The 23288-nt window shown below is 38.4% G+C and overlaps 1 long non-coding RNA gene and 1 other non-coding gene across 4 annotated transcripts in view; both read right to left on the bottom strand.

Annotated features, from left to right (window-relative positions):
- Nucleotides 1-23288, bottom strand: part of LOC147361760 (uncharacterized) — a 318701-nt gene that overhangs the window by 135420 nt on the left and 159993 nt on the right. For all 3 annotated transcript variants that reach the window (XR_015138231.1, XR_015138229.1, XR_015138230.1), the window contains one exon: nt 11987-12108. This is a non-coding gene — a long non-coding RNA (uncharacterized LOC147361760). The remainder of the gene's footprint in view (nt 1-11986; nt 12109-23288) is intronic.
- Nucleotides 21650-21756, bottom strand: LOC147361762 (U6 spliceosomal RNA). The gene has a single exon (XR_015138508.1). It is a non-coding gene; the product is annotated as a U6 spliceosomal RNA (small nuclear RNA).

Below are 23288 nucleotides of genomic sequence, written 5' to 3'. Positions count from 1 at the left end.
TCACTATCTGGCTGAGTTTGCTCAAACTTATGCCCATATCAAATTTGGTTAATTAATAATAATCCCCCAAACACATTTTGTTTGAATAGGTTGGCCCTTCTGTGTTATAAATAAATTAGCATATTCTGTCTTGATGTTGACAGTAAATAAATAATTCATGTTTTACAGTTTCAGATTAACTCATTTCAATAATGATTACATTTTCAAGTGCTGCATACGTAGGAAAGATTTTCTGTGGCGTTAAAACATTCAACCTCAAAAATCTAAAAAAAAGATACACATCAGTAAAATACATTACAGTAAAACTCTTATACTTTTAAATAATGGGGAAAAGTCCAGTATAGTGGTAAGCCTTTCACGTATACAATATTTCTGAAGAAATGAAACTGTATTTCTTTTAAAGGTTGTATAATAATTAATATGTAAAAGTAAAAATATATTTCTATTTGGTAAATGTGCATTTGTGTTACGTAACTATTATATAATAGTAAATATGTAGGAGAGAATCAGGCTTCCCTGATAGCTCAGACAGAAAAGAATCCACCTGCAATGTGGGAGACCTGGGTTCGATCCCTGAGTTGGGAAGATCCCCTGAAGAGGGCATGGCAACCACTCCAGTATTCTTGCCTGGAGAAACCCCATGGACAGAGGAGCCTGGAGGGCTCTTGGGGTTGTAAAGAATCGGAAACAACTAAGCAGATAAGCACAGCACAGCACAGGAGAGAATCAGTAAATATGTTAATGATTCAAAAACATACTTAAAATAATCCCTATTATATAATAATTTTCAAAAACATAAGCCCCTTTAACATAAAGTAATTCACTGTTTGATACAGAACTTAAAGGCATTCTGAAAAATTGATGCATTTCTTGAGCTCCAATTTTTATTGTGGCTTCTCCTTTAGAAAGGACAAGAGGAAATATCTTTAAACTATGCTTGTAAAGAATATGTGTAATATTTCTCAAGTATCTGATGTACAGAGTTAGTAGAACTGTGATAAAGACCCTAGAATCCATTTCTACTTCAGCTGGGCTAGAATTACTTTGAATCTGATGAGCTTTCTCATTATTCCCCAAGTCAGAGGAGGCTCTGCTGTTTTTTAACACAGCTCTTCATTTTGGATAATTTCCATCCATTCTCATTTTTAGGCTACTCAGGACTCTCAGTGCAAGTGACAAAACTCAACTGAAATCTGCCTTCTGAGATAAGTAATAGGTTGCCTCACAGGACTGAGAAGTCAAGCCTAGAGCTGGACTTGCCAAATGCAGATTCAGGGATCAAATAACCAAATGATTGGTCATCTCTCTCTCTCCATTATCCATAAGATGTACAGAAGGCCAAGTATTGCCACAAACAATTCCAGTTATCAACTCCAGCAACAAAGAAAAAGGGAGAAACTCTCTGTTATCTCTCCCTGCTTCAGTGGTATGTATGTGTGCCTATGGGATGTGGTGTGTGTGTGTGTGTGTGTGTGTGTGTGTAGGGAAGAGGACAAAGCACATATAATAGGGGACTCTGACCCAGATTTGGCCAGTCCTGGATCATAAGTCTATCTATCTGACTATAAAGACAATGTATCTTTATACTTTCAAAATTTTTATTAGAGTATAGTAGCTTTACAATCGGAGAAGGCACTGGTGACCCACTCCAGTACTCTTGCCTGGAAAATCCCATGGACAGAGGAGCCTGGTGGGCTGCAGTCCACGGGGTCGCTAAGAGTCGGACACGACTGAGCGACTTCACTTTCACTTTTCACTTTCATACATTGGAGGAGGAAACGGCAACCCACTCCAGTGTTCTTGCCTAGAGAATCCCAGGGATGGGGGAGCCTGGTGGGCTGCTGTCTATGGAGTCGCACAGAGTCGGACACGACTGATGCGACTTCGCAGCAGTAGCAGCAGCAGCTTTACAATATTGTGTTAGTTTCTACTGTAGAACAAAGGGAATTTGCTATATGTATACATGTGTGTGTTGTGTGCTGTGCTCAGTCATGTCCAGTTCTTTGTAAGCCCGTGAACTGTAGCTCACCAGGCTCCTCTACCCATGGAATTTTCCAGGCAAGAATACTGGAGCAGGTTGCCATTTTCTACTCCAGGGGATCTTCCCAACCTAGGGATCGAAACTGTGTCTCTTGCACCTCCTACATTGGCAGGTAGAGATTCTTTACTACTTTTCTACCTGGGAAGCTCATACATATATCCCATTTTGGATTTCCTTCCCATAGACAATTGAGTCGCTGCAGAGCATTGAGTAGTTTCCTGTGCTATACAGTACGTTATCATTAGTTACTTATTTTATAAGTAGTATCAATAGTGTATATATGTCAATCCCAATCACCCAATTCATCCCACCCCTCTCTCCCACTTGGTGTCCATACATTTGTTCTCTAAGTGTGTTTCTGTTTCTACTTTGCTATCAGATTGCCTACACAAATTTTTTTCAGATTCCGCATATATACATTATTAATAATATACAATATTTATTTTTCTCTTTATGACTTACATCACTCCGTATGATACTCTCTAGGTCCATCCATGTCTCTTTATTGATTGCTTCACTAGAGTGGTAAGGGAACAGGAATGGAGTTGGGACACTGCTGATACCAGACAAAGAGGGCAGGCCTGTTAGAGGACAGTAAAAATGTCAACTACATCTACATGGTCTCTTACAAAGGTGAACTTAGATTCCTCCTTTCCTACCAGTAGACTTCCAAGTAAGGAATTCTCTGCAGATCATGGTGGTTTAGTTGCTAAGTCACGTCTGACTTTTGCAACCCCATGGACTGTAGCCCACCAGGCTCCCCGGTCCAGGGATTCTCCAGGCAAGAATACTGGAGTGAGTTGCAGTTTCCTTCTCCGGGGTCTGCAGATCACAGACTCTTTAAAATAAACCTCAGTTGTCTATAGTTCTTATGTAAGTAGAAGTTACATGATGGATGCTCTTTTGGAGATGATTCAGCCAGTCACCTGCAGGCATCTTCAGTCCTCAACTGAAGCCCTAAACTCCTTCTTGGGATAAGGGTTCCAGAGAGCAAGGAAAGTGTCCAATGCCATGGCCCATAGAAGAAAGGCCATTTGCTCTAATTCTCCATTGTGTTAGGGGACTGAGCTTCATTATCCAATGAGACAGTTTTTACCAAAAAACATAAACTTGAAAAGTGTCTGGGATCCCCAGTCTCTACTTTTGTGTAGTTCTATGTGGGACACCCAAACCTGGCAAAAAATACCCAAGGCTGTTTCCAATTAAAATAACTGACTTTCACATCTGCCTTAAGGTTTCTGCTGATTCTTCACTGTTAATGGGAAGAAAGGTTATTATATTAATAGATTTGGGGAAAAAGCTCATTTGAGAGCACTGTGTAATGAAGAATTGGACAAGAGAGAGTATAAATGGGCAATTTTTGGAAATGTGTCTTCAGTCACAAGTTTACAAATATGCACTCAACCAGGAAATAGCAATTCCCATAGAGAAAACAGCCCCTGGAGAAGGGAACAGCTACCCACTCCAGTATTCTGGCCTGGAGAATTCCATGGATTGTATAATCCATGGGGTCGCAAAGAGTTAGACACGACTGAGTGACTTTCACTTCACTAGAGAAAACAGCACCTAAAGCAAAGGGAGGGAATTCAAGTGATCTGAAAGGGATCACGGGCAGGCAGCAGGAACTGGCAAAATCAACCAGGGGAGCTTGCATTCATACTCTAGGTAACAGCAGTAACCAGGAGAACTGGAGCACAGTTATCTTAAAGCCCTTGTTCACTGACTTTAGTGTCTGGATTTCCTGTGGGTCTATGTCTATTTTCCATTTATCTTTTCACGGTGTTTTGATCATGTAATCTCATTTCCATTCCAATTGCCAGTTTGTGATTAAAAGGCAGGAATTTCATCTGAAAGGTTGTAGAGCTAATTTGAGTCTCTGAATGAGCACCCTGGCAGGCAGTTATGGTCAAGATCTAATCCATCTGGCATCGAGCTGCTTCAAAGCAAAACTTCGGCCTTTGTGAAGGACACTCTTTATAAAAAACCACTTATTCCGGGGGTATAGTCCATCATCAATGTTCAGTGAAGGACTCCAGTATGTATTAGGACCTTCCTTCTTGATAGTCCCTGGACTCTAGTTTCTAATTCTATACCACCCCTAAAACTGACAGAAGATTTTCTCAGCTTCTAAGCATCTCAGTGATCTCTATTAGAATAGGCAAATGATTTAAAGGGAAAACTGGTACCAAATTTGGTACTGGCCTATTTTGCTTTATTTTTTCTTTTTTTTTTGGGGGGGGGGGCTTTTAGCCCTTCAAGTCCTTGCTGAGTTGGTAACTTCTAATTTTTTTTTTAAATTTTATTGGAATATAATTGTTTTACAATATTGTGTTAGTTTCTGCTATACAGTAAAGTGAATCAGTTATAGGTATACATAAATCCTCTCCTCCTTGAGCCTCCCCCTCTAACCCTCCCCTCTAGATCATCACAGAGCACCAGGCTGAACCAGGTCTTCTGCATTGCAGGTAGATTCTTTACCATCTGAGCCACTAAGGAATATTGTATATAAGTTTGTGCCTGTGGTATGTCTATATCATAATATTTTACAGTAAATATTATGTATGTGTCAGTAAATGTGTCCTTGTATTTTTCCCATGCCTTGAATCTGCAGTCAGTGAGAACCGGTGAGGCACATTCTACTGAGCAAAGACTCTACCCTTTTATCCAGCATTGAGGATATTCTGCAACAAGTGTTTACTCAGCTGTGGACTCGTTTTCTGCCATTGGCTTTGTGTTCTGACAAACAGTGTCGACACTACTGGATAACAAAAGTATGCAAGTGAGAACACCAGATCGCCTTCAAAGAATCAAAAGGAAATGCATCAAGCTGGAGGTGAAAGTACAAAGTTTATCGTGACTTGAGTTGCTTCTAGAAATGAGAGAGGATTTCAGAAGGTAAGGGTTAGCAAATGATTTGGGATTTATGAAAGTCCTCTGATGGAATGAGGGGCATCATACAATCCCTGTTGCCTGGGACGATTGACTAGATGGCTCATGGAACATACTTGGGAGAAAATGCACAGAAAATGAGTACGTTTTCAGAGAAAGTGAAGAGAAAAAAACAATCATTACTGTAGTGTGAAGCAAATATACATAACTATACCTCCCTTTTTTCTCCCTGCTGCTGCTGTTACTGCTGCTAAGTAGCTTTAGTTGTGTCTGACTCTGTTGCAACCCCACAGACAGCAGCCCACCAGGCTCCTCTGTCCCTGGGATTCTCCAGGCAAGAATACTGGAATGGGTTACCATTTTGTTCTCCAGTGCGTGCATGCATGTTAAGTCACTTCAGTCGTGTCTGACTCTGTGCAACCCTATGGACAGCAGCCCACCAGGCTCCTCTGTCCACAGGATTCTCTAGGCAAGAATGCTGGAGTGGGTTGCCATTTCCTTCTCCATTTTTCTCCCTAGAGTAGTCAAATTCATAGAGTCAGAAAGTACACTAGTCAATTGCAAGGATCAGAGGGCAGGGGTTGGAGAGGAGAGAAACGGGGACTTGGTGTTAAATGGAGACAGAGTTTCAGTCTAGGAAGATGAAAATTTCAAGAGATGGATGATGGTGAGAGTCATACAACATTGTGAATGTACTTAGTGCCACCGAATAGTACAGTTAAATGTGATTAAAATAGTATGTTTTATTCTGTTATGCGGCATTCACCACAATAAAAAAGAAAAAAAATTTAAAAAGGAATACATAGCCATAGAGACTAGACTTCAAAGTCTCTTTGGTGCTCTGAAGCACTGGTTTGCTGGCACTTCCATTTGATTTTATGCTTCTCTGTATCTCAATTCCTTACATTCTTTACATGGACTGTGTGTACAGAGTCACCCACTCTAGTTGGGGGTGATTTAAAAACAATTCTTAAAAAAATAATTAGCACTCAAAATATATAAGTTAGCAAATATCATCAAGACATATTAAGTAAAAAAATGCAATGTGTAGAATAATAGGTATGCTATAACCTCATATTCTTTTAAAATCCTCAAAGTATATAGCTACGTCCATTATTCATCTATATTTGCACATTATGAAAAATTTCAAGAAAAACACACACTAGATTTTTCCAGAAGTTACATCTAGGGTAAAGAGTTAATGGGAATAGAGTAGAAAAGTAAAATAAACTTTAGTTTATAGGTAAATGTTCTCTGAATTTGCTTAACAAATTTGTATCTAAATAGAGAAGTACATAGAATAAAAAGCTATAATCCTAGTTTTTATTGCTGTGTACCTTGCGGAATTATCTATTAAAATTAATTCACATTTTACTTTAATAATCATATCCCTAAAATAATCAAATTTGAGAGTGATATAATAACAATTTGAAGAAGGAAATCAACTCCAGTATTCTTGCCTGGGAAATCCCAAGGACAGAGGTGCCTGGTAGACTGTGGTATGTGGGGTCACAAGAGAGTCTGACACTACTGGGCACACTTGCATGCATAATAACAATTGCTATTTTATGGACTTGACCACGTATGGCACATGGCCTGTCTGCAGAATGTTGTGCTCGATGTTATGAACTTCAGCTCTTACCACCTGAAACCTGCTCTTCTGACTGAATTTCTGAAGAACAAGAAAACCTTTGGTAAAAAATGAAGAAAAGAGAAAGAAAAAGAAAGATGAAGCTCCATTGAAGAGAACTCTTTTCGTGTGTGTGCTAGAAAAGCGAAAGCCTTTTTATCAATATATTGTCAAATCTTTTACAGAATTATATTGCCAGCAAAGAAAACCTTTCTAAGAAATTAAACTACTTTCTTCAAACTTGAGCTTAGATAAATATTTTATATGTTCCTTCTCTCTCTCTCTCTCTTTTTTTTTTTTTGGTCACAATGTGGGGATGTGGGCAAATACAATTTCTCTTAGTAGTTTCTAAAATGTAGTGTGTGAATGATGGCAATGACAAAATGTCAATAGCTGGATAAACACAAAATATATCACCTCCTCAACTGCGCATCCTTACAAAAGAAAGTTCATTTGTTTTGGGTCATCATGAAGCTGATAGCAATATGAAATATTTCCTCAATCCAAAAAAATAAATGAAAATTAGCTATTTTTACAACAATGAATATCAAAGGTTACTGTTTCATTTATTTCATTAAAATTTATTTTCCCAGACTTGATGATAGGTTTCCTATCTGCTGGAAGAATAGTCAGCTAGAAGTTATCAGATTCTGAGATCTCACACTAGCCATCATCATCACTTCCTTCCCCCATGCCACCCTACTCTAAATTTTCACTCTTCAGTGGTTAGGAACTATAACCAGGAGCTTCTGCACAACAAAGGAAACTATAGCAAGGTGAAAAGACAGCCTTCAGAATGGGAGAAAATAATAGCAAATGAAGCAACTGACAAACAACTAATCTCAAAAATATACGAGCAACTCCTGTAGCTCAATTCCAGAAAAACAAACGACCCAATCAAAAAATGGGCCAAAGAACTAAACAGACATTTCTCCAAAGAAGATATACAGATGGCTAACAAACACATGAAAAGATGCTCAACATCACTCATTCTCAGAGAAATGCAAATCAAAACCACTATGAGGTACCATTTCATGCCAGTCAGAATGGCTGCGATCCAAAAGTCTACAAGCAATAAATGCTGGAGAGGGTATGGAGAAAAGGAACCCTCTTACAATGTTGGTGGGAATGCAAACTAGTACAGCCACTATGGAGAACAGTGTGGAGATTCCTTAAAAAACTGGAAATAGAACTGCCTTGCTGCTGCTACTGCTGCTAAGTCGCTTCAGTCGTGTCCGACTCTGTGTGACCCCATAGACGGCAGCCCACCACCAGGTTTCCCCGTCCCTGCGGTTCTCCAGGCAAGAACACTGGAGTGGATTGCCATTTCCTTCTCCAATGTATGAAAGTGAAAAGGAAAGTGAAGTCGCTCAGTCATGTCCGACTCTTAGCGACCCCATGGACTGCAGCCTACCAGTCTCCTCCGCCCATGGGATTTTCCTGGCAAGCGTACTGGAGTGGGGTGCCATTGCCTTCTCCAAGAACTGTCTTATGACCCAGCAATCCCACTACTGGGCATACACACCAAGGACACCAGAATTGAAAGAGACACGTGTACCCCAGTGTTCATCGCAGCACTGTTTATAATAGCCAGGATACGGAAGCAACCTGGATGTCCATCAACAGAGGAATGGATAAGAAAGCTGTGGTACAAATACACAATGGAGTATTACTCAGCCATTAAAAAGAACACATTTGAATCAGTTCTAATGAGGTGGATGAAACTGGAGCCGATTATACAGAGTGAAGCCAGAAAGAAAAACACCAATATAGTATACCAATGCATATATATGGAATTTAGAAAGATGTTAACAACAACCCTGCATGCGAGACAGCAAAAGAGACACAGATGTATAGAACAGTCTTTTGGACTCTGTGGGAGAGGGAGAGGCGGGGATGATTTGGGAGAATGGCATTGAAACATGTATAATATCATATAAGAAACGAATTGCCAGTCCAGGTTCAATGCAGGATACAGGATGCTTGGGGCTGGTGCACTGGGACGACCCAGAAGGATGGTACGGGGAGGGAGGTGGGAGGGGGGTTCAGGATGGGGAACACGTGTACACCTGTGGTGGATTCATGTTGATGTATGGCAAAACCAATACAATATTATAAAGTAATTAGCCTCCAATTAAAATAAATAAATTTATATTAAAAAAAATAAAAATAGAAAATTAAAAAAAAAATTGGCTAGCTAGGGTCCTTACAAACATTTGATTCAAAACCTATTTTCTCAGTATCAAATGTTTCTTCTTTAGCTATTCGTATATTTTAATGGAAATCTTCAGGTTTCTGCTTAACTAGATTATATTCTACCTATTAGCTTCATTACCCTGGTTGAGACTCTAGTTCATTACCCTGCTTAACCTCTCTAGGCCTCAGCTTCTCCTACGTCAAATGGAGATAATGATTGTAAATACTTCATAGGACACTGATGAGGACTAAATTAGTTAATATATCTAAAGTGTTTAGAATGGCACCTGCTACATAATAAGCATGCAATGAATCATTTTGTTGGTGTCAGAGTTGGTATTGATGCTTACAAAAGGAGCTCAAGAGATGAGACATTTTTACTCCTAAGTTTCCTCTCTTTGCTTCCTGATATACCCAATAGAAAATATTAGTTGGATCTAAAAGAAATCTCAACCTAGAAAAAAGGAAAAACTTATAGTCCACAGATCCCAAAACCACTTTCTAAAAGAAGTCAGAAGGATTCAATTGCTGTGGTCGAGTGTGCATTGATTAGATGGTATGCTTCTCCAATTTCAGCATTATATGGGAGACAAGAATCTATCTAGCAGTCTCTAGAGCTCTCTTTTTTAGGCCATTTAAGCTCAATTTTGGAGAAAATAAGAAAATGAGGAAATTTGCATAGTGATATTTCTGTATTTCCTTTCTTTTTTTCTAGTTTTTAATTCACTTTAATAGTATAAACCTCACTTAGAAGTAGTAGGGCACAACAATAATGCCACATTGAAACATAATTTAATAAAATGCATAAAGATAATTCATGTACTGTAATACTCTATACACAAATTCTTATTCAAGACTGAGAACACTGATTAGATAAAAAATTTGTTATTTTTGTTAAAAAAATCAGCTTATTGGAGAGTTTGAAAACACTTCATTGAGACCACAGTACTCAGTGACTTTTGTGAAATGGTGTGTCATTTAGCCATCATCTTCCCGTAGTTTTGACGCGACAAAGCTCCTACTACTTCACCACTTCATCCCACAGTGATTGTTTGAACTTTCCCATGTCTATGCATGTTGTGTTTGATTTCTAAGTGCTAAATTCTATTTTATGGGGCACACTGAAGGAAAGTGTGTCCCTCTGACAGGAGGCTGTCCTGGTCAGTTCAGTTCAGTTACTCAGTCATGTCTCACTCTTTGCAACCCCATGGACTGCAGCATGTCAGGTCTCCCTGTCCATCACCAACTCCCAGAGCTTGCTCATACTCATGCCTATCGAGCTGGTGATGCCATCCAATCATCTCATCCTCTGTCATCCCCTTCTCCTCCCACCTTCAATCTTTCCCAGCATCGGGGTCTTTTCAAATAAATCAGTTCTTTGCATCAGGTGGCCAATGTATTGGAGTTTCAGCTTCAGCATCAGTCCTTCCAATGAATATTCAGGACTGATTTCCTTTAGGATAGACTGATTGGATTTCCTTGCTGTCCAAGGGACTCTCAAGAGTCTTCTCCAACACCACAGTTCAAAAGCATCAATTCTTCAGTGCTAAGTTTTCTTTATAGTCCAACTCTCACATCCATACATGACTACTGGAAAAACCATAGCTTTGATTTATGGACCTTTGTTGGCAAAGTAATGTCTCTGCTTTTTAATATGCTGTCTAGGTTGGTCATAAATTTTCTTCCAAGGAGCAAGCATCTTTTAATTTCATGGCTGCAGTCACCATCTGCAGTGATTTTAGAGCCCAAAAAATAAAGTCTGTCACTGTTTCCCCATCTATTTGCCATGAAGTGATGGGACCAGATGCCATGATCTTCGTTTTCTGAATGTTGAATTTTAAGGCAAATTTTTCGCTCTCCTCTTTCACTTTCATCAAGAGGCTCTTTAGTTCCTCTTCACTTTCTGCTGTAAGTGTGGTGTCATCTGCATATCTGAGGTGATTGATATTTCTCCCGGCAATCTTGATTCCAGCTTGTGCTTCATCCAGCCCAGCGTTTCTCATGATGTACTCTGCATATAAGCTAAATAAGCAAGATGACAATATACAGTCTTAACATACTCCTTTTCCTGTTTGGAACTAGTCTGTTGTTCCATGTCCAGTTCTAACTGGTCCTGGTCACCCTCAGGCTATCTTCCCACCTGAGATTTTTCAGTCTTTTGACTTCACTTGCATTCTAAATTATCTACTTTCTTCACCCCAAGTTATTCCAAATCAACTATTTGACTTTTTGCTTAATAGAGTTCTATGCAAAGATAAACTGTAACTTCATAGACAAGTGTTCCCCTTCCCCATTAAATTTTAGATTCTGAAAAGATAGAGAAGTTGCATAAAAATGGTCCAGAGTTGCTATTGATAAGCAAAGCTAGCAAATTTGAATATATTATATACTGTGATGTTTCCTGCTTAATATTTTTTCAAAGCAATATTTTACTGGCAGCACCATTTCTGTTATTCATCTAATCACAGAAAAAACTAAAATACAAAACACTTTCAAGTCCATAAAATCATCACTTGACCAATACTTCAAGTAGCTGGCTGGAGTAACTAGATGCACATGCATTTGAAGCCTTTACAAGTGATATTGATAAACCATGTCACTTCTAAAGACAAAAAGAAAGGGTGAAAATTCAGCATTGCATGCCTTTCTACTTGAGAGTAGAGCAAAAAGACTAACTTTTTCAAGTTTCAGTATTTTCATTTCTTTATATGTGGCATCAATATATCTTGAAAATATTATTTAGTGTATAGCAAAAGCTATTAAAATTTTTCAAAAATTATTTTAAAGTTTTGAATTAAAAAGATGGCATGTACTATTCAATAAAAGATGTCAGGCAAATTTACTATTGAGAAAAAAATCAATGTTCTACTCACATCATAAAACACATCAGGATAAATTCCATATCTATTAAAAAGAGAACTATAAAATATTAAAACCATAAAAAAGCGATATCTGGATGGCACAGTGCTTTCAAGTCACAAAATCAATCTACCAAAACAAAAAAATTAAAATTTCTACAGCTCATAAAAAGCCAACATAAAAATATTGCAGGGAAACCAAATGGGAAATATAGTTAACCATAACTATGATAGTGAATTAATATATTTTAAACTCTTACAAGTGAAATACAAAATGGATTCTAAAAAATTCAAGCAAAAAGCATCAACTAATAATTTATTAAATTTAAAAACAAAGTTTTATGTATTCATATATGCATAATATGAACTTACCAGATGGCTCAGTGGTAAAGAATCTGCCTGTCAATGTAGGAGACACCGGAGACGCAGGTTCAATCCCTGAGTTGGGAAGATCCTCTGCAGAAGGAAATGGCAACCCACTCCAGTATTATTGCCTGAAAAATCCCATGGACAGAGAATCTTGGTGGGCTACAGTCCACGGGGTCACAAAGAATCAGACATGACTGAAATGACTGAGCATGCACGCATATGCATAATATAAATTTATATATTTATACATGTGTGTACACATCTGAAATATACAAACTTACTAACAAGGAAATGTAAACTAAGACAAAGAGCTGCCATTTTCAACCAATATGTTAGTAATAATTTTCTCAAATAACAGAATGTTGGCATGAAATGGTATGATTGTCTCTCTCATAGACTCTACAATGAGAGTGGAAATTTCCATAGCCTTTCTGGAAGGTAATCAGTTGAATTAAATCTTGAAATTTTCTGAGCTTTTGACACACAAATTCCCTAATTAGAAATTTTTCCTAAAGCACATAGAAACAAGAAAAATATAAGCACCAACATTTTGCTACTTTAGTTTCTAAATAAAACTAAAGAACATATTTATCATTAGGGAAATGTCTAAATAAAGAACATTCATACTAAGAAATATATAAACTTTAAATGATACCATCACAAAATTTTAATGAAGTGGAATATGTTCATTATGTATATTATGAAGCAAGATAAAAATATATATTATCGTATACACTATGTTTTATGTGTATATAAAATTATTCCCCAAATAAGACTTTCTGCATTGTATTTCTGTACTACCAAACTGCATGTCACGTGAGTGCAGTGCATGCACACATGTATGCACACGCACAAACATGCACAAACACACACACATTATTCAGTCCTTCTCACAGTGTATAGCACAGTCCTTCTCACAGTGTATATAGCACATTGCCCAGGATCAGCATATGTTTCCTTAATCAGTTGAATAAACTCGGCAAATAAGTATATGTAAATACTTAAGAGGATGGAATGAAATTTATCAAAGAGTTAGCGACTGTGTGACATGAACTTCTCCCTTCTTTCTCTATTTTTACAGTAAACATTAATTTTATAAACTATTAAAGAAACAGCTTTAAGATCTAACCAAAAAAAAAATACATTTCATAGTCAACTGTAAACATTAGAGAAACTTGAGCAAGTATTGCTTTATTTTAAATGTATGTGAACTTGACGTTGTTGATTCTTCTAATTGGTTTTTTTTCCAAGTGTTTGGACCTCAGTGAAGGAAAGGCTGGGTGTTCTCTCCGTGTTTGTGTAGGGCCGACAGATAAAAGATGAGTAACTTCAGTCACAGTCCTTTATATTCCAGCCAAAAGAAACCTACTGAATAACAACAGATCCACAAAGAAAGCAAACTAACAAATATGGAGTAGAAGAAATAATCCTCAGATTGAATCCAGGGCTCCCTGGCTACTAAGCGTCTCATTTGCAAAGAGGAACTTGAGTTCCATTTGAGGTGATTTGGAAAGTCAGAAAACAAATTATATCATGAAGCAAGTTTTCATGCCAATCTGCTACAACTTGTGCTGACTTTTGCAGAGGACTCAGTTTGTAGCCTTGGTTTCCTTCTTGAAAAACAAGGAAGACAAAGCTTTCCCTGCTCACTAAGAGTCCAGATTTCTTGAAACATTCTCTAGTTACTGTATGGATTATTGCAACACCCGAGTGGCAATAAATAAGTTTATTAGGGTAGAATATATACATCAAAAATACAATGTACTGTTCAAATGTATGTTATTAAAAGCCTCCAATGAGGTGAAGTGATATCTTTATAAGCCAATGTATTTTTCATGATATTCTGTATGGTTTTTGTACTAATATTAATTTAATGAGCACTTCTGTTTGCTACAGATTGGCTAATACATTTTTTATTTCCTATAGTTTGGGTCAGGCCTCTAAGTAATTGGTCTCTAGACAACTGCATGCAACACACCAACATTAATGGAGGTCTAGAGAAAGTGTGCTGTTAAACAGTCTGCTTATGAAAGATTATTTCTAATCTGATATCTGTGTCAGATGATGTACCCTGGAGGGTTGCCATCTGGTTCATGTATTTTTAATAATTTCAAGATTAGGTTGCTAGAGTTCAGATCTACAGCATTCTTTGTTTTATTTAGTTGGGAGTTAAAATGAGTCACTGCGAGGCCAGAATCAGCAATTTCATATGATTGAAAGGCTTGTGGGGTGAAGATGTCCAATTCATTTGTAATGGAAGCATGTCTTTAAAAACAACATTTACATCTCAAATACAAGCTCAACTGGGAGTGATTAATAACACAAGTGACAAACCTTTTGCTTGTAAGAATTTGACACCTTGTGAAATTTTACCGTATTGGGGCAGCTTTGATTGAGGAGTACTAATTTAAAACTTACTTACTTAAGTTTTATTTTTAAAAAATTTTAATAAGGAAAAGTTGATAGGCTCAAAGTCTTATTCATGTTCCTAAGAAACTATGTGAGAGAATATTAAACCTTCTAAGTGAGTCAGGTACACTAGATGCTGCTTTAATCGTTTGAGATCACTGGACCAGTATTTCTTAAAGGACAGTGAAAGGATATCCTAACTGACTTAAAGAATTATCACTGCCAACAAAGTGACTCAAATCCAGCAAAGAGGAAATAATGCACAAAGAGTATCTTTTTGTGATCTTTTCATTTGTTCTCTCAGTAGAAATAGCAATTTTTAGTTTATACTTTGTTTCCTCCTTTCCCCATAATATCTTCTCTTAAGTGGTTATGACTGGAAGTAACAAATTGCATTTTGTGCTAGTAAGGTTTCAGATTAGAAACATATCTGACAAAATATGTGTGCCGAAATTGCTAGGCACATCATATTTTGGCATTTAACCAACTTAAAAATCAATTTGTTCTTTAAAATCCTAAATATTGTTTTTTAGTGTATTTCAGTATACTTGCTGAAGAAATACATTTTCATTTCTACATTAGAGAACATGGAATGAAGTTAAAGGAGAAATGAGAAAGCATTTCTACATTCACCCCTCTGAGAAAATCATTTAACAGTGATTGATAGGGATATATTGTCTTTTGTTCACATACTGAGTTCAGTTCAATTCAGTTGCTCAGTCGTGTCTGACTCTTGACAACCCCATGAATTGCAGCACACCAGGCCTCCCTGTCCATCACCAACTCCCGGAGTTCACTCAGACTCATGTACATCGAGTCAGTGATGCCATCCAGCCATCTCATCCTCTGCCATCCCCTTCTCCTCTTGCCCCCGATCCCTCCCAGCATCAGAGTCTTTTCCAATGAGTCAACTCTTCACATCAGGTGGCCAAAGTACTGGAGTTTCAGCTTTAGCATCATTCCTTTCAAAGAAATCCCAGGGCTGATCTCCTTTAGAATGGACTGGTTGGATCTCCTTGCAGTCCAAGGGACTCTCAAGAGTCTTCTCCAACACCACAGTTCAAAAGCATCAATTCTTCGGCACTCAGCTTTCTTCACAGTCCAACTCTCACATCCATACATGACTACTGGAAAAACCATAGCCTTGACTAGACTAGGACCACAGCCTTGTCTAACTCAATGAAACTAAGCCAAGCCCGTGGGGCCACCCAAGATGGGCAGATCATGGTGGAGAGGTCTGACAGAATGTGGTCCACTGGAGAAGGGAATGGCAAACCACTTCAGTATTCTTGCCTTGAGAACCCCATGTACAGTATGAAAAGGCAAAATGATAGGATACTGAAAGAAGAACTCCCCAGGTCAGTAGGTGCCCAATATGCTACTGGAGATCAGTGGAGAAATAACTTCAGAACGAATGAAGGGATGGAGCCAAAGCAAAAACAATACCCAGTTGTGGATGTGACTGGTGATAGAAGCAAGGTCCGATGCTGTAAAGAGCAATATTGCATAGGAACCTGGAATGTCAGGTCCATGAATCAAGGCAAATTGGAAGTGGTCAAACAGGAGATGACAAGAGTGAACATCGACATTCTAGGAATCAGGGAACTCAAATGGACTGGAATGGGTGAATTTAACCCAGATGACCATTATATCTACTACTGCGGGCAGGAATCCCTCAGAAGAAATGGAGTAGCCATCATGGTCAAAAAAATAGTCCAAAATTCAGTACTTGGATGCAATCTCAAAGATGACAGAATGATCTCACATACTAAAGTATGTATATAAAATATACTTACATAATTAAAATCACAGCATACTTCCGGTAGACTCTACTGCATAATTATTTTGTTCTGTTAATATTAACTACTCTTTAATAAGTCATTTTAAATGATCGTATCATGTGACATCCCATCATTATACTATACTTTATTGAACTCTCTGTTGTTAGGTATTTGTGTTGCTTTTAGACATAATTACAGAAATATTTATTCAATTTTCTGAATGGATTTTTTAGAATAAATCCTAAAAGGAGTTGGGTGGGGGCAGTGGGCCCAGTGGCTCTTGGTACATATTGCTAAATTATTTTCTATATAAAGTTTTTCACAATTTATACTCTGACTAGGCTTCCTCGGTGGGAAGAATCCACCTGCCAATGCAGGAAACAAAGGAGATGTGGGTTTTATCCCTGGGTCATGAAGATGCACTGGAGAAGAAAATAGCAACCCACTCTAGTACTCTTGTCTGGGAAATGTCATGGATGGAGGACCCCAGCAGGCTCGGTCCACAGGGTAGCAAAGAGTTGGAAATGACTGAGCCACTGAGACTGTATGTATGTACACTCTGATGAGCAATATAAATCTCACCCTTCTCATCAGCATAAAGTATGGCATTATTTTTTAAAATTACTTTGATGCTTGAAATGTGATATTACAAATTGGTATTCCCTTGATTACCACTGAGCATCAACATATTCCCATGTCTGCTCATAAATATTTAGTCTTCTATGAATATTTTGTTCATACCCTTTTCTCAGATCTTAAATTTACTGTTCTCATGCTTGCCTTTTCTTTGTATCGGGTATCCATAGCTTTCTGCAGTGCTTAAAGTAGAGAAAAATGAAAGCAATGTCAGTTTTGTTGCAATGAATATGAAGGAAGGGCATGGAGAGGCTTATATCCTACCTCAGTTTTTAAAGCCTGGTCAGTTCTGTGAAATTCAGAGCTTAAGGTCTATTTAAAGAGAGAGCAGGAGAAATAAGGTAGACAGAAATCAGAAAGTAGAAACATGTTTTCAATACTTTATTACATTCTTTTATAGATAAGAAAAGTGAGGCTTTATAAAAACTGAGTAATAGCAAGACCAAGATTAAAATTGAGGTCATCAGACCTCAGATTAACACTGATTCACATTTGCAAAGACAGAACCTTCTGGATTCCTTTGGCACAGTGCCTCAGGCCTGTCCCAGTCAGAGCCAGAGCACATCATTGATTTGGGATTAGAGGGAAAGGGTATTGAGTCCACACCATGGGGAACACTGCCAAATTGCCATTTTCGTCCTCTCTACTTTGGGGGAGTATAAAATTTCATTGATCTGAAAAGTGTAATTAATGTCCTAAGAGATTCTGGCTGGTTTTGTCCTGGGGCTTAAGATGTGGCCTTATTTCAGGCCACTGGCACACCTGCATTAGAAACAGCATAACAAAAGCTGATTTGGACAGGACCCTGCCTAAAATGGCAGTGATACAGAGTTGATTAAGAAGATTTTGGCCAAAACCCAATGAACTTGCAATTCTAATGTGCTGATATTGAAAGAGGAGGACTCAGTAGAAAGATAAATTACAGTAATTGAACCAAAGTTGCAATCAGCAAATGTTTGCACTGGGAAACCACCTGGTTCTTGAACATTTCTGTTTTTGATGGATCCAGCTGAGGTTTCCAAATCTATTAGTATTCTTATGAGGTTTTGTTTCTTCTTTCACAAAGATAGCTGATGGGTTGTACCATGTATTTTTAATAACAACTGTTTGGATCCCTGGTATAGAAGAATTCTGAGTCCTCGATAAAAGGGATCAGAATTACAAGGATAATTGGGGTATATCTACCACACGTGCATATTTGTCACATCTCTGTGTCATCACCAATGTTCAGAAAAGGGCATGACAAAAATGTTGCTGATGGACACCAAAGGAAAAAGCCACTCGATTATCCCACACTGTGGGTCTTGTAGGCTCAATAAGCTCTACCTACACCCCATCCTTAATCACACTCAGGGAAACCTTACAGAAAAATAAAAGTCATCTTGAAGATTCCTTCCAATGAATATATGACTTGGTTTTAAATCTCCCTTAAAAGGAATAAAATTTCTAACTTGGCTTTTTCAATTATTTCCCTTTGTAGATTCATATTAAAACTGGCCTCCAACATGTTAGACGTATGACACAGAGAAGAATTTACCTGGTTCCTCCCATTTCACAGTGAGTTTAACTAACATGAACAATCAGCATAGATATATCTACAACAGTTAGTTTGTTCAACTTAACCAGAAGTGCTGATAGTTACAAAGTGCCAACTCTCTGTTAAGGAAATAAAAATACAACCCCAAATTAAGAACTACATATCTCAAGAAAAGTAACTTACAAACAAAACACAAATATAACCCCAAAATAACTTTCACATTTCTCAAGGGAAAGTAATTTCTACTTTTTGAAACATGCAATTTACCAACAGCTCCTATAATCACAGCAATTCTCACATTAGCATAGAGCACATGCTTATAACTTTGTAATCTAGCAGTACATTGGACGAGTTTTTTTTTTGTCGTTGCTATTTAGATCTTGAATTTAACACTCATATATTCTAAAAGGACATGAGAGAGGAAATTGAGCTTTATTCTTTGAAGTATCTTCATATTTAACTCATTTATCCCCTTTGAATTAAAAATCATCCACATACTACTATTTCCAGCATATATACTACAATTTTCAAAGTACATGTCAGACCCAAGGAAAAAAATAATTCATTATGTCTGGAAAAATGGATCCTGAATCCATTCACCCAGATCTTTTCTGATTCCAGACACACATTTCCAACCTTCTTGTAGACTTCTGCATTGATACCTCATGTCCCCATTTTTATTAAAGTATCACCAACAACTTTGAATCAGAACACTCTTCTGGTTTTCACTCTCCCTTGTCCCATTATTCTCACATGTGATAATCATCAAGTTCTTTTTCATAATATTATTACACTGTTATTCTTCTTGTTCCTATAAAGAATCATGATGGTGGTGGTGCTGCTGGTGTAGTTGCTAAGTTGTGTCCAACTCTTGCGTACAGTCCACAGAGACTGTAACCCACCAGGCTCCTAGGTCCATGGGATTTCCCAGGCAAGAATAGTGGAGTGGATTGCCATTTCCTTCTCCAGAGGATCTTCCTGATGTGGGATCTTCCTGATCCAGGGATCAAACCATCAAACCATGTTTCCTGCATTGCAAGGAGTCTCCTATATTGCAGGTGGAAAGAATCACCATACTGACAAACAAATTGGGAGACTAACTCAAATCATTAGCTCCAATCTACACCCTCTAGAGTAGAAAAAGCACACAATAGATACTAACACACAAAACCCTAAGAGGCTGCTCTTAGTACTTCAGCTTAAAGACTCCAAATCTAAATTATCTCATGAAGCAGCTCACATGATCTACCGTCACACCTGGGACTCTGTTAATCTCAGGGTAAGGCCTACAAGTAGATCACAGGCATGCCAGGGTTACTGTTCTTCCTCGGTCTTCATTCATAAATAGCTATGAGAAATTTTCCAATGGCAAAGGCCTTTTCTCAACATGGATGGTGGCTTCCAGGAAACTCTTTAAAACTTGTGAATACATAGCTTCCTCACACCACCAACCTCCTCCCTGGATAATGGCAGTGCTCACCATAAGATCTTAAGAGGGAACCTACCTATTTTTAATCCTAAATGAAAAATACGATTTGTCACACCTTGCATCCAGACGTTGTGAAATACATCCATATTCTCCAGTAAAAAGGAACCAGTCCACCTTGGAATGCAAAGGAAATAACTGACCCACGGACTGGGGCAGTAAATACAGGAGATGAGATTGGAGCATCTTGAAGTTCCAGAGACAAAGGACATGCCAAAAAATCACAATGATGGAGACATGTCAGAGGGAAATGGGAGCATCAGATGTACAGAGCCAGGAGATGATGGGATGCTCAAATCCATGATATCACATCCGCTTTGCAGTTTTGTTGTTGTTGTTTTCTGGCTGGGCCAATGGTATGTGGATCTTTGTTGACTGATCATGGATTGAACCCAAGCCCTCTCTCTGCATTAGAAGCATGGAGTCTTAACCACTGGACCATCAGGGAAGCTCCTGCTTTGCAGTTGTAAGAAATGAGATGGATCGTACAGTCTTCAAATGAGCTAAGTCAGTGACTGCTTGTCTGGAATAAGATTGTGGTACATTTACTGGCTATAAGAACCACCCTGGTATTTGTCTTGAGTATCACCATACCCATGTCAATCTTAACTTCAAGAAGAAAAGAAAGGAGTCCAAGGCTCTCAATCCAAACAGACCCAAGCTTTTGACTTGAGTGATAGCTTTGAGTGATGGCAGGAGAAAATTGGGATCCTTGATTTCTTCTGCTAAAGGCTTGAATTTTTTTAGGGATAACTTTTCTGTATGTAAGTACCAATACTAGCTGATGTAGGAATATAGGTAGAATATGTATGGAGATGATGTAATACCCCTTTTCTCCCAACCTCAACCCAGCAGCTTTCAGCCCTCTGACTTCAGCAGTCAAATATTTCTGCATTATTCAGGGTTCACTGAGAAACCCAAAGCAAATTTGTTTCTATATGTGCACTCTCTGCCTTGAATAAACAACAGATCCATTAATAATAAGAGTAATTGCATTATGTTTCTAAAAAATTCATGAGGAAATGAGTCTCTGTTTCCTAACTAAATGAGTCCACATTTTACAAAGCTGCTACAATTCTTGCATCATTTTCTGACAAGATTATGATTTTTGTTTAAAGATTTATAAAGGAAGGGCCCACTTTAGACTATAGAGGGTGAGTGGTCCCTGGAGGGGCAGATAATGTTTGATGCCATTGAACCAGGAAAGAGGCAAGATCTTAGGGGAGGAAAACCCTCAATAGATAATCATCCTTAACCTTCCTTATTCATCTGAAAGCTGAGGGATGCAGGTAGCCAAAGAAAGCTCTTGTGAGACAGAGCTAGTGAACTTGTAAAGAGAGAACTTGTCAAGAGCTTATTTTGCCCATGGGAATGGACAAGATCTTACCATTTAGAGAAGAGGGTAGCAAACTGCAGCCTAACCTATAGCCTACAGCAAACCCTGTCTGCTTTTCTAAACTTTCATTGGAATTGTTTAGAAGATTCATAGTGTTCTTCTATGATGGTTAGATAGCATCATCAACTCAATGGACATGAATTTGAGCAAACTCGGGAGATAGTGAAGGACAGAGGGGCCTGGTGCGCTATATAGTCCATGGGGTCACGAAGAGTTAGACGTGACTTAGTGACCGGAAAACAACAACAACAGTGTTCCTGTATGATTGCTTCCCTTTTAATTCTTGATTTTTGGCAAGTGATATAAAAAATATTCTACCACATCTCAGTTCAGTTCAGTTCAGTCACTCAGTCATGTCTGACTCTTTGCAGCCCCATGAATCGCAGCACGCCAGGCCTCCCTGTCCATCACCAACTCCCGAAAAAATACGGAATGCTTCACGAATTTGCATGTCATCCTTGCGCAGTGGCCATGCTAATCTTCTCTGTATCGTTCCAATTTTAGTATATGTGCTGCCGAAGCGAGCACATTTCAGTTAAGTTATCACAAAACAAGAGCAAAATCCTTTCTCTAAATGTGGACCAGAAAGTTAAAGGACACCTCTGATGGCCATAATGGAGATAGCAAAGAATCCCAAGCGGGTGGTTACAGCCTCAGGGTCCAGCTCTGCCAGGAGATTCCTGTAATGATATTCTCCTCTGGTGCCAGCCTCAATTGGCAGTATTTTTTTTCCTTATTTTTCCCCAAACCACAAAGATATATTTATTTGTGTGTTTTGTTTTTCACTTTTTAAATCAGCCTTACTGGTGTAGAATTAACATATAACAAAAGTCACTAATTTTGTACAGCCTTGAAAGATATAAATATGATAGTGTCCCCACCACCACACTCATAATGCTAAACGTTAACATCACCCTCAAAAGTTCACTCATAATTCTTTGTAGTTAATCCCTTTATCTACTTCCTGGCCCTCGCAAACAGTGGTCCACTTTCTATCATTACAGTTTTGCTTTTCCTAATTGCTCACATAACTGGAATCAAGATATAAACATCTTTTAAAATGAAAATGATATATATTTAAGTTGTACAACATGATGATTTGCTACTATATGTGTTTGTGTGTGTATCTGTATGTGTGTGTGTGCTCAGACACTCGGTCATGTCTAACTTTTTGCAACCCCTTGGACTGTAGCCTGCTCCTCTGTCTATGGGATTCTTCAAGGCAAGAATACTGGAGTGTGTTCCTATTTCCTCCTTCAGGGGATCTTCCTGACCCAGAGATCGATCTTGTGTCTCTTATGTCTACTACATTAGCAGGTGTATCTTTACCATTAGCATGACCTGGGAAGCCACAGACATATATATAATGATGTATATATATATAATTAGTATAGTATGCTAGGTTCAGTTCAGTTTGGTTTAGTCGTTCAATTGTGTCCGACTCTTTGCGACCCCATGAACTGCAGCACGCCAGGCCTCCCTGTCCATCACCAACTCCTGGAGTCTACCCAAACCCATATCCATTGAGTCAGTGATGCCATCCAACCATCTTATCCTCTGTCGTCCACTTCTCCTTCTGCCCTCAATCTTTCCCAGCATCAGGGTCTTTTCAAATGAGTCAGCTCTTCGCATCAGGTGGCCAAAATATTGGAGTTTCAGCTTCAACATCAGTCCTTCCAATGAACACCCAGGACTGATCTCCTTTAGGATGGACTGGTTGGATCTCCTTGCAGTCCAAGGGACTCTCAAGAGTCTTCTCCAGCACCACAGTTCAAAAGCATCAATTCTTTGGCACTCAGCTTTCTTTATAGTCCAACTCTCACGTCCATACACAACCACTGGAAAAACCATAGCCTTGACTAGATGGACCTTTGTTGGCAAAGTAATGTCTCTGCTTTTGAATATGCTGTCTAGGTTGGTCATAACTTTCTTTACAAGGAGTAAGCGTCTTTTAGTTTAATGGCTGCAATACCATCTGCAGTGATTTTGGAGCCCAGAAAAATAAAGTCAGCCACTGTTTCCACTGTTTCCCCATCTATTTGCCATGAAGTGATGGAACC

This window comes from Bos grunniens, chromosome 12 (assembly GCF_055505025.1).
Source record: "Bos grunniens cultivar Pamir isolate PY7600 chromosome 12, Bosgru_T2T1.0, whole genome shotgun sequence".
In the NCBI taxonomy this organism is placed as follows: Eukaryota; Metazoa; Chordata; class Mammalia; order Artiodactyla; family Bovidae; genus Bos; species Bos grunniens.
This window is presented reverse-complemented; position numbering and strand designations above follow the sequence as displayed.